We start from the raw sequence: 16,322 nt of genomic DNA, 5'->3' as shown, positions 1-16,322 counted from the left end.
CCACCTGTCTGGCCTCACCTCTTCCACCCACCTGTCTGGCCTCACCTTTTCCACCCACCTGTCTGGCCTCACCTCTTCCACCCACCTGTCTGGCCTCACCTCCTCCACCCACCTGTCTGGCCTCACCTTTTCCACCCACCTGTCTGGCCTCACCTCCTCCACCCACCTGTCTGGCCTCACCTCCTCCACCCACCTGTCTGGCCTCACCTCCTCCACCCACCTGTCTGGCCTCACCTTTTCCACCCACCTGTCTGGACTCACCTCTTCCACCCACCTGTCTGGCCTTACCTCCTCCACCCACTCTGCAGCCAATAGTATGGCCAGCAACTCCATTGTGTATACAGATACATGATCCGTTGCTCTTTTTGTCACTGCAACCTTAAACTGAGCAACACTAAAAGCTGCACCTATCCTCCCTGTTTTAGGGTCCTTAGATCCATCATCGATCCAAGGAATCTACTAAAATATGAAATGTTACAGGAGAAAATGACACTCTCCCTGTACTGCTGGTATAATGCCAACATGCAAGTTCTTTCCTGTTAAAGAGATTTAGCAAAAAGACATCGCAATTGGGGGTTCATCTCCTTTTATTACAAAATAACAAATTCTGGAATGTATGATACATTGACTGGAACACGCGTAACAATTGTCATTAGATGCTATAGCTGCCATCATTTCAATCAGATCAAAGGTCCTCTGTACCTCAATTGGTATAGCATGGCGCTTGTAACGCCAGGGTAGTGGGTTCGATCCCCGGGACCACCCATACATAAAAATGTATGCACGCATGACTGTAAGTCGCTTTGGATAAAAGCGTCTGCTAAATGGCATATTATTATTATACATTATTAAATACATTTTATTTATTAAGCCCAATAAGAAAACTGCGGATGTAAACGTGATTTACACAGTAACCTGAGCTAAACCCCTGAGAAAGTTGCAGCAAGCAAAAACTCCCTACAAGGAAGAAACCTTAAGAGGAACCGGATTTGGAGTAGAGGTACATATGACCATCTAGTGGTGTGGTGTGCAACTCCCACTGTCCTATAGTGAGTGTGTCAACTGTATTGTGTTGAACTTTGTGTATAATGTATTGTAGTTCTGATTTTACAAAATCACTTTCCATGAAAATGGACTTTAGTCTAAAAGGCTGTCCTCCCTTTATGTTATTTCTTTGTAAACAAGCAATGATAGTTGCTCTGGCATAAAGCCTGTTGAGTGACCATGGACTGAAGGTCATTCTATTTTTCTGTTTTCTTATCCTTTTTGGTCTCCTGGTCAGACCACTTCATGGATAACAGGAGCACCAATCCCAGCAGCATTAGCAGCAGGCTTTTAGGTCTCCTGGTCAGACCACTTCCTGGATAACAGGAGCACCAATCCCAGCAGCATTAGTAGCAGGGGATACATCAACAATCTGCTCCTCTGCTCAGCAGGCATCACACAGCACACTGTGGAAGGGAGGAGAATAAAGGAGCACTCAACCTCAGTCACTGAAATAAGCAACATTTTCCTCTATATCTGACTAGTACTTTATCATGAACAGCAGTAGAGTATTGTGAACAACACTCACAGCTTGCTCTGGAGAAGGGCATGTTCAATGGGGGGTTGATGTGGTGGTGGAGCCAGCTGCAGTCAGCTTAGCTTCGCACAATAACATCACCTTCTCTGAGACCTGCAGCTCCCCCGAAACATTTTGTGCAAGTATGGTATCACATCTCGATGGACTGTGTTAGGTACATACTGCACCAGAAGAATAAAACACATGGATGATCAATAATCCAAAATATCCAATCGTAAAAAGAACTCTAAATAAAAGATCTGAAAACAACATTGTAGTCAAAGAACAAACCTTGGAAACCTGATATTTTACCTGGTGGTGGGTGGAGTGTGAGAGACTTGGTGAAACTCTGGTCCAGAACCCTCAGTTTCAGATCTGCTGTAACAGTCAGAGTGCTGTTCAACCTCAGGGTCACCTCACTCTCCAGCTCATAGCGCCCCCTGCTGTCCAACTCCATAGTGGTGTTACTGCCCATCACACCTCCCCACAGTACCTCTGGCTGGGGAAACCCCTGAGAGGCACGGAGAGTGACAACAAAGCCGTCACAAGTGGCTTGGACGGACATCCTGGGCTCATCATAAGGGGCTGTTTTGAAATATTATAAATACTTTTGTAGGTGCAGTTATCATTTAAACTACACAATATAGATGCAGCAACAATGGAACTTACCTGCCACTAGAAGTTGTAGACTTTCCTGGGTGCTTCTCTGTTCATCTGTCACATAACAGGTGTATTGGCCCTGGTCACTCGGCTGCACACCACTCAGTCTAAGTGAGGCATTTCCCACAGTGAGCTGGTCTTCAAACAGATGAGTGCGTCCCTTGTAAACAACACTCTGTCTTTCCAGCTGATCTCTCCCATTGTAATAGCTGTGGACCACCTCTGACTCTCCACGCTGCCAGTTGACGATCAGGTGGTTGAGGTTCAGGTTTTTAGACGGAGGGAAAGAGCAGCTAAGGGTGATGTCACTGCCCGGAGATGCCACTTCTCGGGGTTGTAGACTGGTTGTAGTTACCACTGATGATATCACTGATATGGAATAGGTAGAAAGAGAGAAGGATGATGTGGGAGAGAGAGTGGTATTGGTAATAATTACAGCAAATCAATCATTGTTCTAATATGTTATTGTAACCTTACTTCTTTGCTGTGTAACCATGAAAGGACAGAATGGATGAAATGACACAATCCATACAGTGCCTATAGAAAGTCTACACCCGCTTGAACTTTTTTCACATTTTATTGTGTTACAAAGTGGGAGTGAAATATATTTAAATTGTAATTTTTGGTCATTGATCTACACAAAATACTCCATAACGTAAAACTGAAAAGAAAATTTTACAAATGAATACAAATTTAATAACTAGAATAGTCATTGCATAAGTATTCACCCCCTTTGTTTAGGCAAGCCTAAATTAGTTCAGAAGTAACATTTGGCTTAACAATTCACATAAGTTATATGGACTCACTGTATGAAATAATAGGAGTTGACATGATTTTTGAATGACTACCCCTTCCTCTGTCCCACATACAGTACATAGAAAATCTGTAAGGTCCCTCAGTCAAGTATTACATTTCAAGCACAGATTCAACTACAAAGACCAGGGAGCTTTTTGAAAGCCTCAAAGAAGGCCAGTGATTGGTAGATGGGTAACAATAACAAATCAGACATTTAATATATATTTAAGCATGGTCAAGTTAATAATTATGCTGTGGATGATGTTTTAAACTAATCGTACACATCAAATATCCAGTTGTTCTTCTGAACTGAGCTGCAGGACAGGAAGGAAACTGCTTATGGATGTGGTCCTCTGTAGCTCAATTGATAGAGCATGGCGCTTGTAACGCCAGGGTAGTGGGTTCGATCCCCGGGACCACCCATACGTAAAAATGTATGCACACATGACTGTAAGTCGCTTTGGATAAAAGCGTCTGCTAAATGGCATATTATTATTATGTCACTGAAAAGAATAATAAAAATATACAGAATAAAAGTATTCCAAAACATGCATATGTATGCAACAAGGCACTAAAGTAATATTGCAACAAAAAAAACACGGCAAAGAAATACACTTTTTGGCCTAAATGCATAGCCTTATGTTTGGGGCAAATCCAACAGAACACATCACTGAGTAACTACCTCCTTATTTTCAAACATGGTGATGGCTGCATCATCAATCAATCAAATGTATTTATAAAGCCCTTTTTACATCAGCAGATGTCACAAAGTGCTATACAGAAACCCAGCCTAAAACCCCAAACAGCAAGCAATGCAGATGTAGAAGCATAGTATGGGTATAGTTGACATCAAAGACTGGGGAGTTTTTCAGGATGAAAAGAAACGTGATGGAGCTGAGCACAGGCAAAATCCTTGAGGAAAACCTGCTTCACACCAGACACTGGGAGAGGAATTCACCTTTCAGCAGGACAATAACCTACAACACAAAGCCAAATATAAACTGGAGTTCCTTACCAAGAAGACAGTGAATGTTCCTGAGTGGCCAAATTACAGTTTTGACTTAAATCTGCTCTTATGAGACTTACCCAAAAAGAGTCACAGCTGTAATGGCTGCCAAAGGTGTTTCTAACATGTATTGATTCAGGGGGTGAATACTTATCTAATCTAATGAAGGTACATTACTGTTCTATTTTTCATTCATCTTCAAAAACACGTTAGAATTTTCCTTCCACTTCGACATTAGAGTATTTCGTGTATATCATACATTTAAATACATTATAATCCCACTTTGTAACACAATAAAATGAAGAAATCCAAGGAGGGTGTAGACTTTCTATAAGCACATTTGTTTACCTGGGCATGTTTGGGCATTTATTATTTGTTTTCCTCAACCATAATGTGAATATGTAGTAAACAAATAACAGACTTGAGTACTGCACACTAATGCACTAATCAATGTACCCATGTGATCATTGATGAGGGATGCTATTTATTTAAGAATTACTAAAAGTTGTAAAAGTTTGACATAGGACCTACCACTTGTCCATACACACCATATGAAAACACTTCGAGTTTACTTACTGATAATAAACAGTATGGAGACCACGTGCAACCTGAAAGACAAAGCAAGAGAGAGACACATGCTCTTTAAAATCGGCTTCTAATAATCCATGGACTGACTTTATCCTGTATTTCCTTTATCCTATATGATGCATTATAGAGCCTATTAAGCATGGGGATTCAATTATACATACACCCCTTAGTTTCTAAACTTTGTTAAACATTTGAGTGAATGAATGACACGTTAGCACGTACCCCATGTGCAGAGAACAAGGAACAAAGAAAGTAAAGCAGATTGTGCAGGAAAGTCCCTACTTTTTTTTTCCTTCTTCTTCTTCTTCTTCTTCTTCTTCTTCTTCTGCTGTTGATTTTATATGGAGGTTGGCATCCAACTTTAAAGGTGCATTACCGCCACCAACTGGACTGGAGTGTGGACCAGAGACAGGAAAGGTATAAATCCTACCCATTAATCTTGTCTCTGTAAGGAAACAAAATACGCAAAGAAATACCACATCACGTGAAGTTGCATTAACAGTACAATTAAACTTGTCTCTTCAACACCATTACTCCTTGAATCTAATAATAATCTCTCCCTTTCCCTCTCATAGTGCTGGAACTGAAATAGAACGTGTTCCACTGTCTCCATACCCTCCTGAAAGTGATCACACTTCCCAGTTGGATGTTTTCCTACCAATGTCAATGTGCGGTTCAGCCTTGTATGTCCCAGTCACAGCCTTGTTATTACACTTTCCTCCCTTCTCTCTTGACATGATGACCTCCCTGCCACCACCTTTTCCTGGATCTTATACAGGTGTCTTCCCTTTCCCTCCCTGTTCCACATTTGTTGCCATTTGTTTTTAACCACTGTTCTTATTAACCCCTTGGCTTCTGCTTTTCTTATTGGCATTTCCATTTCAACATTAGGATGTTTGAGAGCCTGCTTGGCAAGAACATCCACCTCCTCATTCCCCTCACAAATACCCTCATGTGTTTCTATCTAAACAAGCACTGCAAAATCTCATACAAGACATCTTGTCTGCTTTGTGACACAAATGAATTTAAGCTCATCAGTGCTGCACAGGAGTCAGAACAGATGACTACCCTGTCTGGCCTCACCTCCTCCACCCACCTGTCTGGCCTCACCTCCTCCACCCACCTGTCTGGCCTCACCTCTTCCACCCACCTGTCTGGCCTCACCTCATCCACCCACCTGTCTGGCCTCACCTCTTCCACCCACCTGTCTGGCCTCACCTCTTCCACCCACCTGTCTGGCCTTACCTCTTCCACCCACCTGTCTGGCCTCACCTCTTCCACCCACCTGTCTGGCCTCACCTCCTCCACCCACCTGTCTGGCCTCACCTCTTCCACCCACCTGTCTGGCCTCACCTCTTCCACCCACCTGTCTGGCCTCACCTCTTCCACCCACCTGTCTGGCCTCACCTCTTCCACCCACCTGTCTGGCCTCATCTCCTCCACCCACCTGTCTGGCCTCACCTCCTCCACCCACCTGTCTGGCCTCACCTCCTCCACCCACTCTGCAGCCAATAGTATGGCCAGCAACTCCATTGTGTATACAGATACATGATCCGTTGCTCTTTTTTGTCACTGCAACCTTAAACTCAGGAACACTAAAAGCTGCACCTATCCTCCCTGTTTTAGGGTCCTTAGATCAATCAGCAAAAAAAGTATATTCAAGAGCATAGTACTGTGTTCTTAAATGTTCACTTACAATATTTACTGGATCTACTCATTCCTCACCAGCTCTTGCCCTCTCAAGCAACCCTAGGTCTATCATTGGATGAGGGAGCAACCAAGGTGGGATAGCAGGAAGCACCACATAAGGGCTGAACTCGTTCTCAAACAGTCACATCTCTTTCGCCATGCCAATATGTGGTCCTCTGTAGCTCAGCTGGTAGAGCACGGCGCTTGTAACGCCAAGGTAGTGGATTCGATCCCCGGGACCACCCATACACAAAAAAATTAAAAATAAAAATGTATGCACGCATGACTGTAAGTCGCTTTGGATAAAAGTGTCTGCTAAATGGCATATTACTATATTAATATCAATCCACCCGAAATTGTATTCAGCGCTATATGTAGCATTTTTAACACCATTCTATCCAGCCCCCACTCCATTCCTGACAGGCAATGCATCACAATCAATATTTTCTTTCCTTTGACAACTACTCTGTTAATATGCTCCACCCACGTCATTCAAGTGTCAAAACAGACCCCCAGGAACCTAAACACTCCCATCCTCTCTAGAATCCGCCCATACAGCTTCAGGCATATTTCCTCTCCAAACTTCCTTCTAGTAAAAAACTGTCTGTGTTTTCTCAACGGAGAACTTGAAGACCCACATGAGGGAGCACTGATCAACTTGTCTTATCGCTTCTTGAACTCTCCCGGCTGTATCGGGAATATTTCTCCCTCTCTTCCACAGTGCCCCGTCATCGGCAAACAATGACCTCCCAATATCTGTTCTCACCTTGGGGAATACACCATCTATCATAATGCAGAACAACAAAGGACTAATGACACTTCCCTGGGGGATACCATTATACACCTCATGCCTTTCTGACATAGAGCTACCCACCCTCACTTGTATTGATTGTCCAAAAAGAAAGTCCTTTATCCAGTTAAAACTCTTCCTCCAACCCCCATGATTTCCAGTTTGATAAGCAGACCTTCCTTCCACATCATATCATAGTCCTTCCGTATGTCCGACTCTAGGCACAGTACAGGATCCATCATTCCCCTGCCTTTTCTAAACCCACTTTGGTCTGATGACAATAGGCCTCTGCTCTCCAGGAAGTAAGTGAGCCTTTCTGTTATGATCCTTTCCAAACATTTACAGACATGAGATGTCAATGCTATCGGCTTATAGCTTGATGGATTAGTAGGGTCTTTCCCTGGTGTCCATATCTGCACCACCACAGCCTGGTCCCTTCCTGACACACCTTATTGTAAGGGCCCAATACTTTTCCCAATTACAGTGTCACTAGTGGCCGGGGACTTTAATGCAGATAAACTTAAGTCCGTTTTACCTACAGTTGAAGTCGGAAGTTTACATATACCTTAGCCAAATACATTTAAACTCAGTTTTTCACAATTCCTGACATTTAATCCTAGTAAAAATTCCCTGTCTTAGGTCTGTTAGGATCACCACTTTATTTTAAGAATGTGAAATGTCAGAATAATAGTAGAGAGAATGATTTATTTCAGCTTTTATTTCTTTCATCACGTTCCCAGTGGGTCAGAAGTTTACATACACTCAATTAGTATTTGGTAGCATTGCCTTTAAATTGTTTAACTTGGGTCAAACGGTTCGGGTAGCCTTCCACAAGCTTCCCACAATAAGTTGGGTGAATTTTGGCCCATTCCTCCTGACAGAGCTGGTGTAACTGAGTCAGGTTTGTAGGCCTCCTTGCTCGCACACGCTTTTTAAGTTCTGCCCACAAATTATCTAAAGGATTGAGGTCTTGGCTTTGTGATGGCCACTCCAATACCTTGACATTTTTGTCCTTAAGCCATTTTGCCACAACTTTGGAAGTATGCTTGGGGTCATTGTCCATTTGGAAGACCCATTTGCAACCAATCTTTAACTTCCTAACTGATGTCTTGAGATGTTGCTTCAATATACAGTGGGGGGAAAAAGTATTTAGTCAGCCACCAATTGTGCAAGTTCTCCCACTTAAAAAGATGAGAGAGGCCTGTAATTCTCATCATAGGTACACGTCAACTATGACAGACAAATTGAGGAAAAAAAATCCAGAAAATCACATTGTAGGATTTTGTATTAATTTATTTGCAAATTATGGTGGAAAATAAATATTTGGTCACCTACAAACAAGCAAGATTTCTGGCTCTCACAGACCTGTAACTTCTTCTTTAAGAGGCTCCTCTGTCCTCCACTCGTTACCTGTATTAATGGCACCTGTTTGAACTTGTTATCAGTATAAAAGACACCTGTCCACAACCTCAAAAAGTCACACTCCAAACTCCACTATGGCCAAGACCAAAGAGCTGTCAAAGGACACCAGAAACAAAATTGTAGACCTGCACCAGGCTGGGAAGACTGAATCTGCAATAGGTAAGCAGCTTGGTTTGAAGAAATCAACTGTGGGAGCAATTATTAGGAAATGGAAGACATACAAGACCACTGATAATCTCCCTCGATCTGGGGCTCCATGCAAGGTCTCACCCCGTGGGGTCAAAATGATCACAAGAACGGTGAGCAAAAATCCCAGAACCACACGGGGGGACCTAGTGAATGACCTGCAGAGAGCTGGGACCAAAGTAACAAAGCCTACCATCAGTAACACACTACGCCGCCAGGGACTCAAATCCTGCAGTGCCAGATGTGTCCCCCTGCTTAAGCCAGTACATGTCCAGGCCCGTCTGAAGTTTGCTAGAGTGCATTTGGATGATCCAGAAGAGGATTGGGAGAATGTCATATGGTCAGATGAAACCAAAATATAACTTTTTGGTAAAAACTCAACTCGTCGTGTTTGGAGGACAAAGAATGCTGAGTTGCATCCAAAGAACACCGTACCTACTGTGAAGCATGGGGGTGGAAACATCATGCTTTGGGGCTGTTTTTCTGCAAAGGGACCAGGACGACTGATCCGTGTAAAGGAAAGAATTAATGGGGCCATGTATCATGAGATTTTGAGTGAAAACCTCCTTCCCATCAGCAAGGGCATTGAAGATGAAACGTGGCTGGGTCTTTCAGCATGACAATGATCCCAAACACACCGCCCGGGCAACGAAGGAGTGGCTTCGTAAGAAGCATTTCAAGGTCCTGGAGTGGCCTAGCCAGTCTCCAGATCTCAACCCCATAGAAAATCTTTGGAGCGAGTTGAAAGTCCGTGTTGCCCAGCGACAGCCCCAAAACATCACTGCTCTAGAGGAGATCTGCATGGAGGAATGGGCCAAAATACCAGCAACAGTGTGTGAAAACCTTGTGAAGACTTACAGAAAACGTTTGACCTGTGTCATTGCCAACAAAGGGTATATAACAAAGTATTGAGAAACTTTTGTTATTGACCAAATACCTATTTTCCACCATAATTTGCAAATAAATTCATTAAAAATCCTACAATGTGATTTTCTGGATTTTTTTTTCTCATTTTGTCTGTCATAGTTGACGTGTACCTATGATGAAAATTATAGGCCTCTCTCATCTTTTTAAGTGGGAGAAATTGCACAATTGGTGGCTGACTAAATACTTTTTTCCCCACTGTATCCACATAATTTTCCTTCCTCATGATGCCATCTATTTTGTGAAGTGCACCAGTCCCTCCTGCAGCAAAGCACCCCCACAGCATGATGCTGCCACCCCCGTGCTTCACGGTTGGGATGGTGTTCTTCGACTTGCAAGCCACCATCCTTTTTCCTCCAAACATAACGATGGTCATTATGGACAAACAGTTATATTTTTGTTTAATCAGACCAGAGGACATTTCTCCAAAAAGTACGATCTTTGTCCCCATGTGCAGTTGCAAACCGTAGTCTGGCTTTTTTATGGCGGTTTTGGAGCAGTGGCTTCTTCCTTGCTGAGCGGCCTTTCAGGTTATGTTGAAATAGGACTCGTTTTACTGTGGATATAGATACTTTTGTACCCATTTCCTCCAGCATCTTCACAAGGTCCTTTGCTGTTGTTCTGGGATTGATTTGAACTTTTCACACCATAGTACGTTCATCTCTAGGAGACAGAACGCATCTCCTTCCTGAGCGGTATGACGGCTGCGTGGTCCCATGGTGTTTATACTTGCGGACTATTGTTTGTACAGATGAACGTGGTACCTTCAGGTCTTGGCTGATTTCTTTTGATTTTCCCATGATGTCAAGCAAAGAGGCACTAAGTTCGAAGGTAGGCCTTGAAATATATCCACATGTACACCTCCAATTGACTTAAATGATGTCAATTAGCCTATCAGAAGCTTCTAAAGCCATGACATAATTTTTTGGAATTTTCCAAGCTGTTTAAAGGCACAGTCAACTTAGTGTATGTAAACTTCTGACCCACTGGAATTGTGATACAGTGAATTATAAGTGAAATAATCTGTCTGTAAACAATTGTTGGAAAAATTACTTGTGTCATGCACAAAGTAGATGTCCTATCCGACTTGTCAAAACTGTAGTTTGTTAACAAGAAATTTGTGGCGTGGTTGAAAAACACGTTTTAATGACTCCAACCTAAATGTATGTAAACTGTAATTTCTACCAGCATGTTAAATGTGCAACTAGAGGAAAAAAAACTCTAGACCACCTTTTCTCCACACACAGAGACGCGTACAAAGCTCTCCCTCGCCCTCCCTCGCCCGCCATTTGGCAAATCTGACCATAATTCTATCCCCCTGATTCCTGTTTACAAGCAAAAACTAAAGCAGGAAGCACCAGTGACTCGGTCAATAAATAAGTGGTCAGATGACGCAGATGCTAAGCTACAGGACTGTTTTGCTAGCACAGACTGGAATATGTTCCGGGATTCTTCCGATGGCATTGAGGAGTACACCACATCAGTCACTGGCTTCATCAATAAGTGCATCGATGACGTCGTCCCCACAGTGACCGTGCGTACATACCCCAACCAGAAGCCATGGATTACAGGCAACATCCGCACTGAGCTAAAGGGTAGAGCTGCCGCTTTCAAGCAGAGGGACTCTAACCCTGACGCCTATAAGAAATCCTGCTATGCCCTCCGACGAACCATCAAACAGACAAACCGTCAATACAGGACTAAGATTGAATCGTACTACACCGGCTCCGACGCTCATCAGATATGGCAGGGCATGCAAACAATTACAGACTACAAAGGGAAGCACAGCCGCAAACTGCCCAGTGACACAAGCCTATAAGACGAGCTAAATTACTTCTATGCTCGCTTCGAGGCAAGCAACACTAAACCATGCATGAGAGCATCAGCTGTTCCGGACGACTGTGTGATCACGCTCTCCATAGCCGATGTGAGTAAGACCTTTAAACAGGTCAACATAAGGCTGCTCTGTAATTATTAGTTTTTTATTTTTTACTTATCTATTTTTTACTTAACACTTATTTTTCTTAAAACTGCATTGTTGGTTAATAGATTGTAAGTAAGCATTTCACTGTAAGATCTACACCTGTTGTATTCGGAGCGTGTGACAAATACAATTTGATTTGATTTGATTTGACTGAGTTGAGCCATCATGATGTAACACAATCCTTCCCAAGAGATGTTAGCCCAGCTTTAGCTATCGCTCTTTTCTTCTCAGCCAATGTAAAAGGGGAAATTCAATGCCTCCTCCACCACATCTCTGATCCAGGACCCACAGATATTCTCTTCTGACCCTCTCTCTCCCACGCTGTCCCTTCTCTGCCAAGTTATTTGAGCTGTGCACCTTCACAAATGCCTGGGCTAAAATCTCTGCCTTCTCCATGTTTCTCAATGCAACAGTTTTCCCCACTTTTCAGCATAGGGAGATCCCAATCTTGTCTGTCCCCACTCCCAACTCTTAATCATCCCCCATACCTCTCCCACAGAGGTAGTCCTGCCTATGTTTCCTCAGATTCGGTGCCAATACTCCCTCTTAGCTGTCCTAATGGTCCTCCTTACTACTGCTTGTGCTTACTGTATCAGGTGCTAGTAGTTATTGGACCTTTTCAACATCCTGAAAGAACCGTTCCTACTCTTTACAGATTCTCTGCACTCTTCAGTCCACCAGGGAACTGCCTTTCTCCTTCTCCCCCCTGTACCTGTGGGTATCACCTGCCTTCAGGCCTCTACTATTGCTCCTCTTACTACATCATTCACTGTTTCTATATCTGCACAGAGATCAACCTGAGACAGCCCCTGTTCATTGAACTCCTGAACTGCCCCCACTCCGCATTCCCAAACATCCAACTCCTCAATCCATTTCCTATTGTATCTTCCACTCTCATTCCTACAGTACATTAATAATAGGGTAGTGATCACTGCCCCCTGTAGGTTCCTCCCATATCTCTCAACTACATTTGCCTGCCATTGAACTCGATATCAGAGACCACAGCAGATACGTTTCCAGTTACTGGGTCAATCCTGGTTCCCCGGCCATCATTAAGGCACATAAGCTCTTTCTCATCCAGGAGTTCCTCAAACACTTGTCCATTTACATCAGTCCAAAACCCTCCTCAGAGCATACTGTGGGCATTAAAATCCCCACACCATATACCCGTCTCCTATCTTGACCTTTTACACTCCCAAGGGCCATCAACTCTAGTCTCTTACACGGGTTGTAACGGTTCACTATTACCAGATTCCCTCCTCCCAACCACACTTCTACCACTACATACTCACGCTCAACTCTCTCTCCCATAAGCCTATATGGGATCCCCCACTTTATAAAGGTAGCACACCCTCCCCCTGCCACCCTATCTCTACGGACTACAACTTAATCTTGTATTACAAAATCTAGAGTCGTTTTAAGCAATGTCTACTGGAGACATATTGCATCTGGTTTAGCTGGTAAATCCTCAAGAAACAGTTTGAACTCTTGCCCATTGGCTATCAAACTTCTCACATTCCATTGGAGGATAACACCATTATAAAAATTAACCAAGACATGATTCCTGGCTGGATTGATTCTCAATCTCATTGAGGTCATCCTGTACATTTTCCCATTTCAGTCCTGGGATCACAAGATACTTCACTGCCTCTTCCACAATGATCTGTATTTTATTCTTAGATTGCTATTTTTCTGTGCAATTGATAGCTGCTGTTACAAATGTAACAACCTTTCTCATGTCTACCATTCTTGTTGGCTCCCCCATTCTGCTCCCTACATCACGCCCAATCTGCATCCCACTCTGTCCTGGAAGACCCGATCTTCTAGGTGCCCCGCTTGTCTCTGGGTGAACTACCTTCACTGCTTCTGAATATGAGATTTTACATTCACTTCTCACCTGCTGCAGTTCCACCTGTTTTTTAATCACTGCACAACCCCCACATGCCACACTATGGGCGCCCCCATAGTAACAGCACTTTACAAAGACCCCATCTCCACATTCCCCAAATGCATGTTCTCCAAGGTGGTGAAGGGCTTTGTAGGTCAGCAGGATGATCTTGTAACACTTATGGGAGATTCTGAAGCAGCGCCTGAGACAGTGTTTTCCACTACCATCAAAAAAATTAAAATAAATTGGAATCCATCCAATAGAGTTCCAGACACTTGTAGAATCTGTGCCAAAGTGCATTGAAGCTGTTCTGGCTCGTGGTGGTCCAACGTCCTATTAAGACACTTTATGTTGGTGTTTCCTTTATTTTGGCAGTTACCTGTTAGTGGGCAGGGTTATACAGGCTGACATTTATCAATTTACCTAAATGGATGGAAACACTTTAACCACTTTATATTTATTCGACATTCTAGGTTTTTAAGAAAACGTTGTTTTTTTAGGTGTGATGTAATTACGTCCAACTGTTTTTATAGACACAAGACAGTTCAATGGAAATGCACCGTGAACAGGCATTTGTGACATCTACTATCCATCCAAACTTTCTAAATGTCAACAAAACTCACTGGACAAGTTCATGGAAACCTAGCTTATGACATTTCAGATTTAGATATGATAATTTTTCACAAAGTAGTTTTGATGTAGTGAACTACTTTTTCAAAGTACCTAGTTAAGTAAACTATATTTTCTTAAAGACTTGCTCTGGTACTTTGGCAACTAAGAAAGTATTTTTTAAACCTGCCGCTTTGGGCTGGATGTGTCAATGTGTAGTTCATACATGCATAATCTATGAACAGAACTACTGTCTTACTTCAATTAGCCACGAAATCCCTGGTTTGAAAGCGACTGTTTTCTTGAAGCTGTGCTGCAGCATTTTCCCTACATATCCTCCCATGTGGGCCAGCTCCTTAGCAATTAGAGTTTTAACCCCTCGCATTTGAGTGACAGCTAGCAAGAGGTTTGCCCAGCGTTATCCAATGAGGTTGCAGGGCGGGCCCAATGGCTCAGTGGACACAGCAGAGAGAGAGCAATGACGTGGTGCACATATCTGCACATTTGTGACGTAGTACGCAATGTTAGGGAGCTACTTTGGGCTCGTGAGTGCTGCTTTCAGAACTACTTGTTAAAAAGTATATACAAGTACAGGAGAATCTCTTTAAGGGTAGCTCTTTAAGGGTAGCTCAGGGTTCCCCAAACTTGGTCCTGGGGATAATAATCAACTATTCAATAAGCTTTGATTATTTGAACCAGCTCTGTAGTGATAGGGCAAAAACCAAAAGGTGGGAAATGCTGGTGTAGCTTAACTTCTTCCAGTGAGAAGTTATTGGTAGCTCGGTAAACTATAGAGTAGCTGTTGGAGGCTATGTTGGACTATCTTTCTGCTTTTTAGATGAAGGGTACTGTACATCATGCTGCCACAGTGGAAAACAAATCCAGGATACTCACAGTGCATCCACATGAATTGGGAATCTCCCCTGTGCAGTCTAAGCAGATGAGAATGGGAAATCCCCTGGCTTTGATCATTGTCGCCCTCTGCATCCCACTGGAACACCAAAACACCAAAACTATTATTTGCTCTGTAATTAAATAAAACTATACAGTTCCATGTCATTATTTGATCAAGAGGATTCTACTAAAATAAGAAATGTTACAGGAGAAAATGCCACTCCCTGTACTGCTGGAATACTGCCAACATGCAAGTTCTTTCCTGTAAAAGAGATTTAGCAAAAATCAAATCAAATCAAATTTCATTTGTCACATGCGCCGAATGCAACAGGTGTAGACCTTACAGTGAAATGCTTACTTACAAGCCCTTAACCAACAATGCAGTTTTAAGAAAGAATACCTACAAATATAAGAAATAAAAGTAACAAATAATTAAAGAGCAGCAGTAAAATAACAATAGCGAGGCTATGTACATGGGATACCGGCACAGAGTCAATGTGCGTTGGCACCGGTAAGTCGAGGTAATTGAGGTAATATGTACATGTAGGTAGAGTTATTAAAGTGACTATGCATAGATAATAAACAGATCAATAAACTTTGTCTTGATCACGTTGAGGGAGAGGTTGTTGTCCTGGCACCACACGGCCAGGTCTATGACCTCCTCCCTATAGGCGGTCTCGTCATTGTCGGTGATCAGGCCTACCACTGTTGTGTCATCGGCAAACTTAATGATGGTGTATTTACATGTAGAGTCGTGCCTGGCCATGCAGTCATGAGTGAACAGGGACTACAGGAGGGGATTGAGCACGTACCCCTGAGGGGCCCCCGTGTTGAGGATCAGCGTGGCAGATGTTGTTACCTACCCATACCAACTGGAGGCGGCCCTTCAGGAAGTCCAGGATCCAGTTGCAGAGGGAGGTGTTTAGTCCCAGGGTCCTTAGCTTAGTTATGAGCTTTGAGGGCACTATGGTGTTGAATGCTGAGCTGTAGTCAATGAATAGCATTCTCACATAGGTGTTCCTTTTGTCCAGGTGTGAAAGGGCAGTGAGGAGTGCAATAGAGATTGCATCATCTGTGGATCTGTTGGGGCGGTATGCAAATTGAAGTGGGTCTAGGGTTTCTGGGATAATGGTGTTGATGTGAGCCATGACCAGCCTTTCAAAGCACTTCATAAAAAGACATCACAATTGGGGGTTCATCTCCTTTTATTACAAAATAACAAATTCTGGAATGTATGATACATTGACTGGAACACATGGAACAATTTTCATTAGATGCTATAGCTGCCATCATTTCAATAAATAAATAAATTTAAAGCCCAGTAAG

At 43.0% G+C, this 16,322-nt stretch overlaps 1 long non-coding RNA gene across 1 annotated transcript; it reads right to left on the bottom strand.

Moving 5' to 3' along the window:
* Positions 1–2,781: 2,781 nt before the first annotated feature.
* Positions 2,782–15,227, bottom strand: LOC311140349. Its single transcript, XR_014614139.1, has 4 exons — positions 14,997–15,227; positions 4,893–5,055; positions 4,599–4,630; positions 2,782–3,993 (listed from the first exon to the last, which is right to left on the bottom strand). It is a non-coding gene; the product is annotated as an uncharacterized lncRNA (long non-coding RNA).
* Between the last annotated feature and the right edge of the window lie 1,095 nt (positions 15,228–16,322).

This window comes from Coregonus lavaretus (assembly GCF_964263955.1).
Source record: "Coregonus lavaretus genome assembly, chromosome: 13".
In the NCBI taxonomy this organism is placed as follows: Eukaryota; Metazoa; Chordata; class Actinopteri; order Salmoniformes; family Salmonidae; genus Coregonus; species Coregonus lavaretus.
The sequence above is the reverse complement of the archived record's forward strand: the minus strand, read 5'-3'. Positions and strand labels throughout refer to the sequence as shown.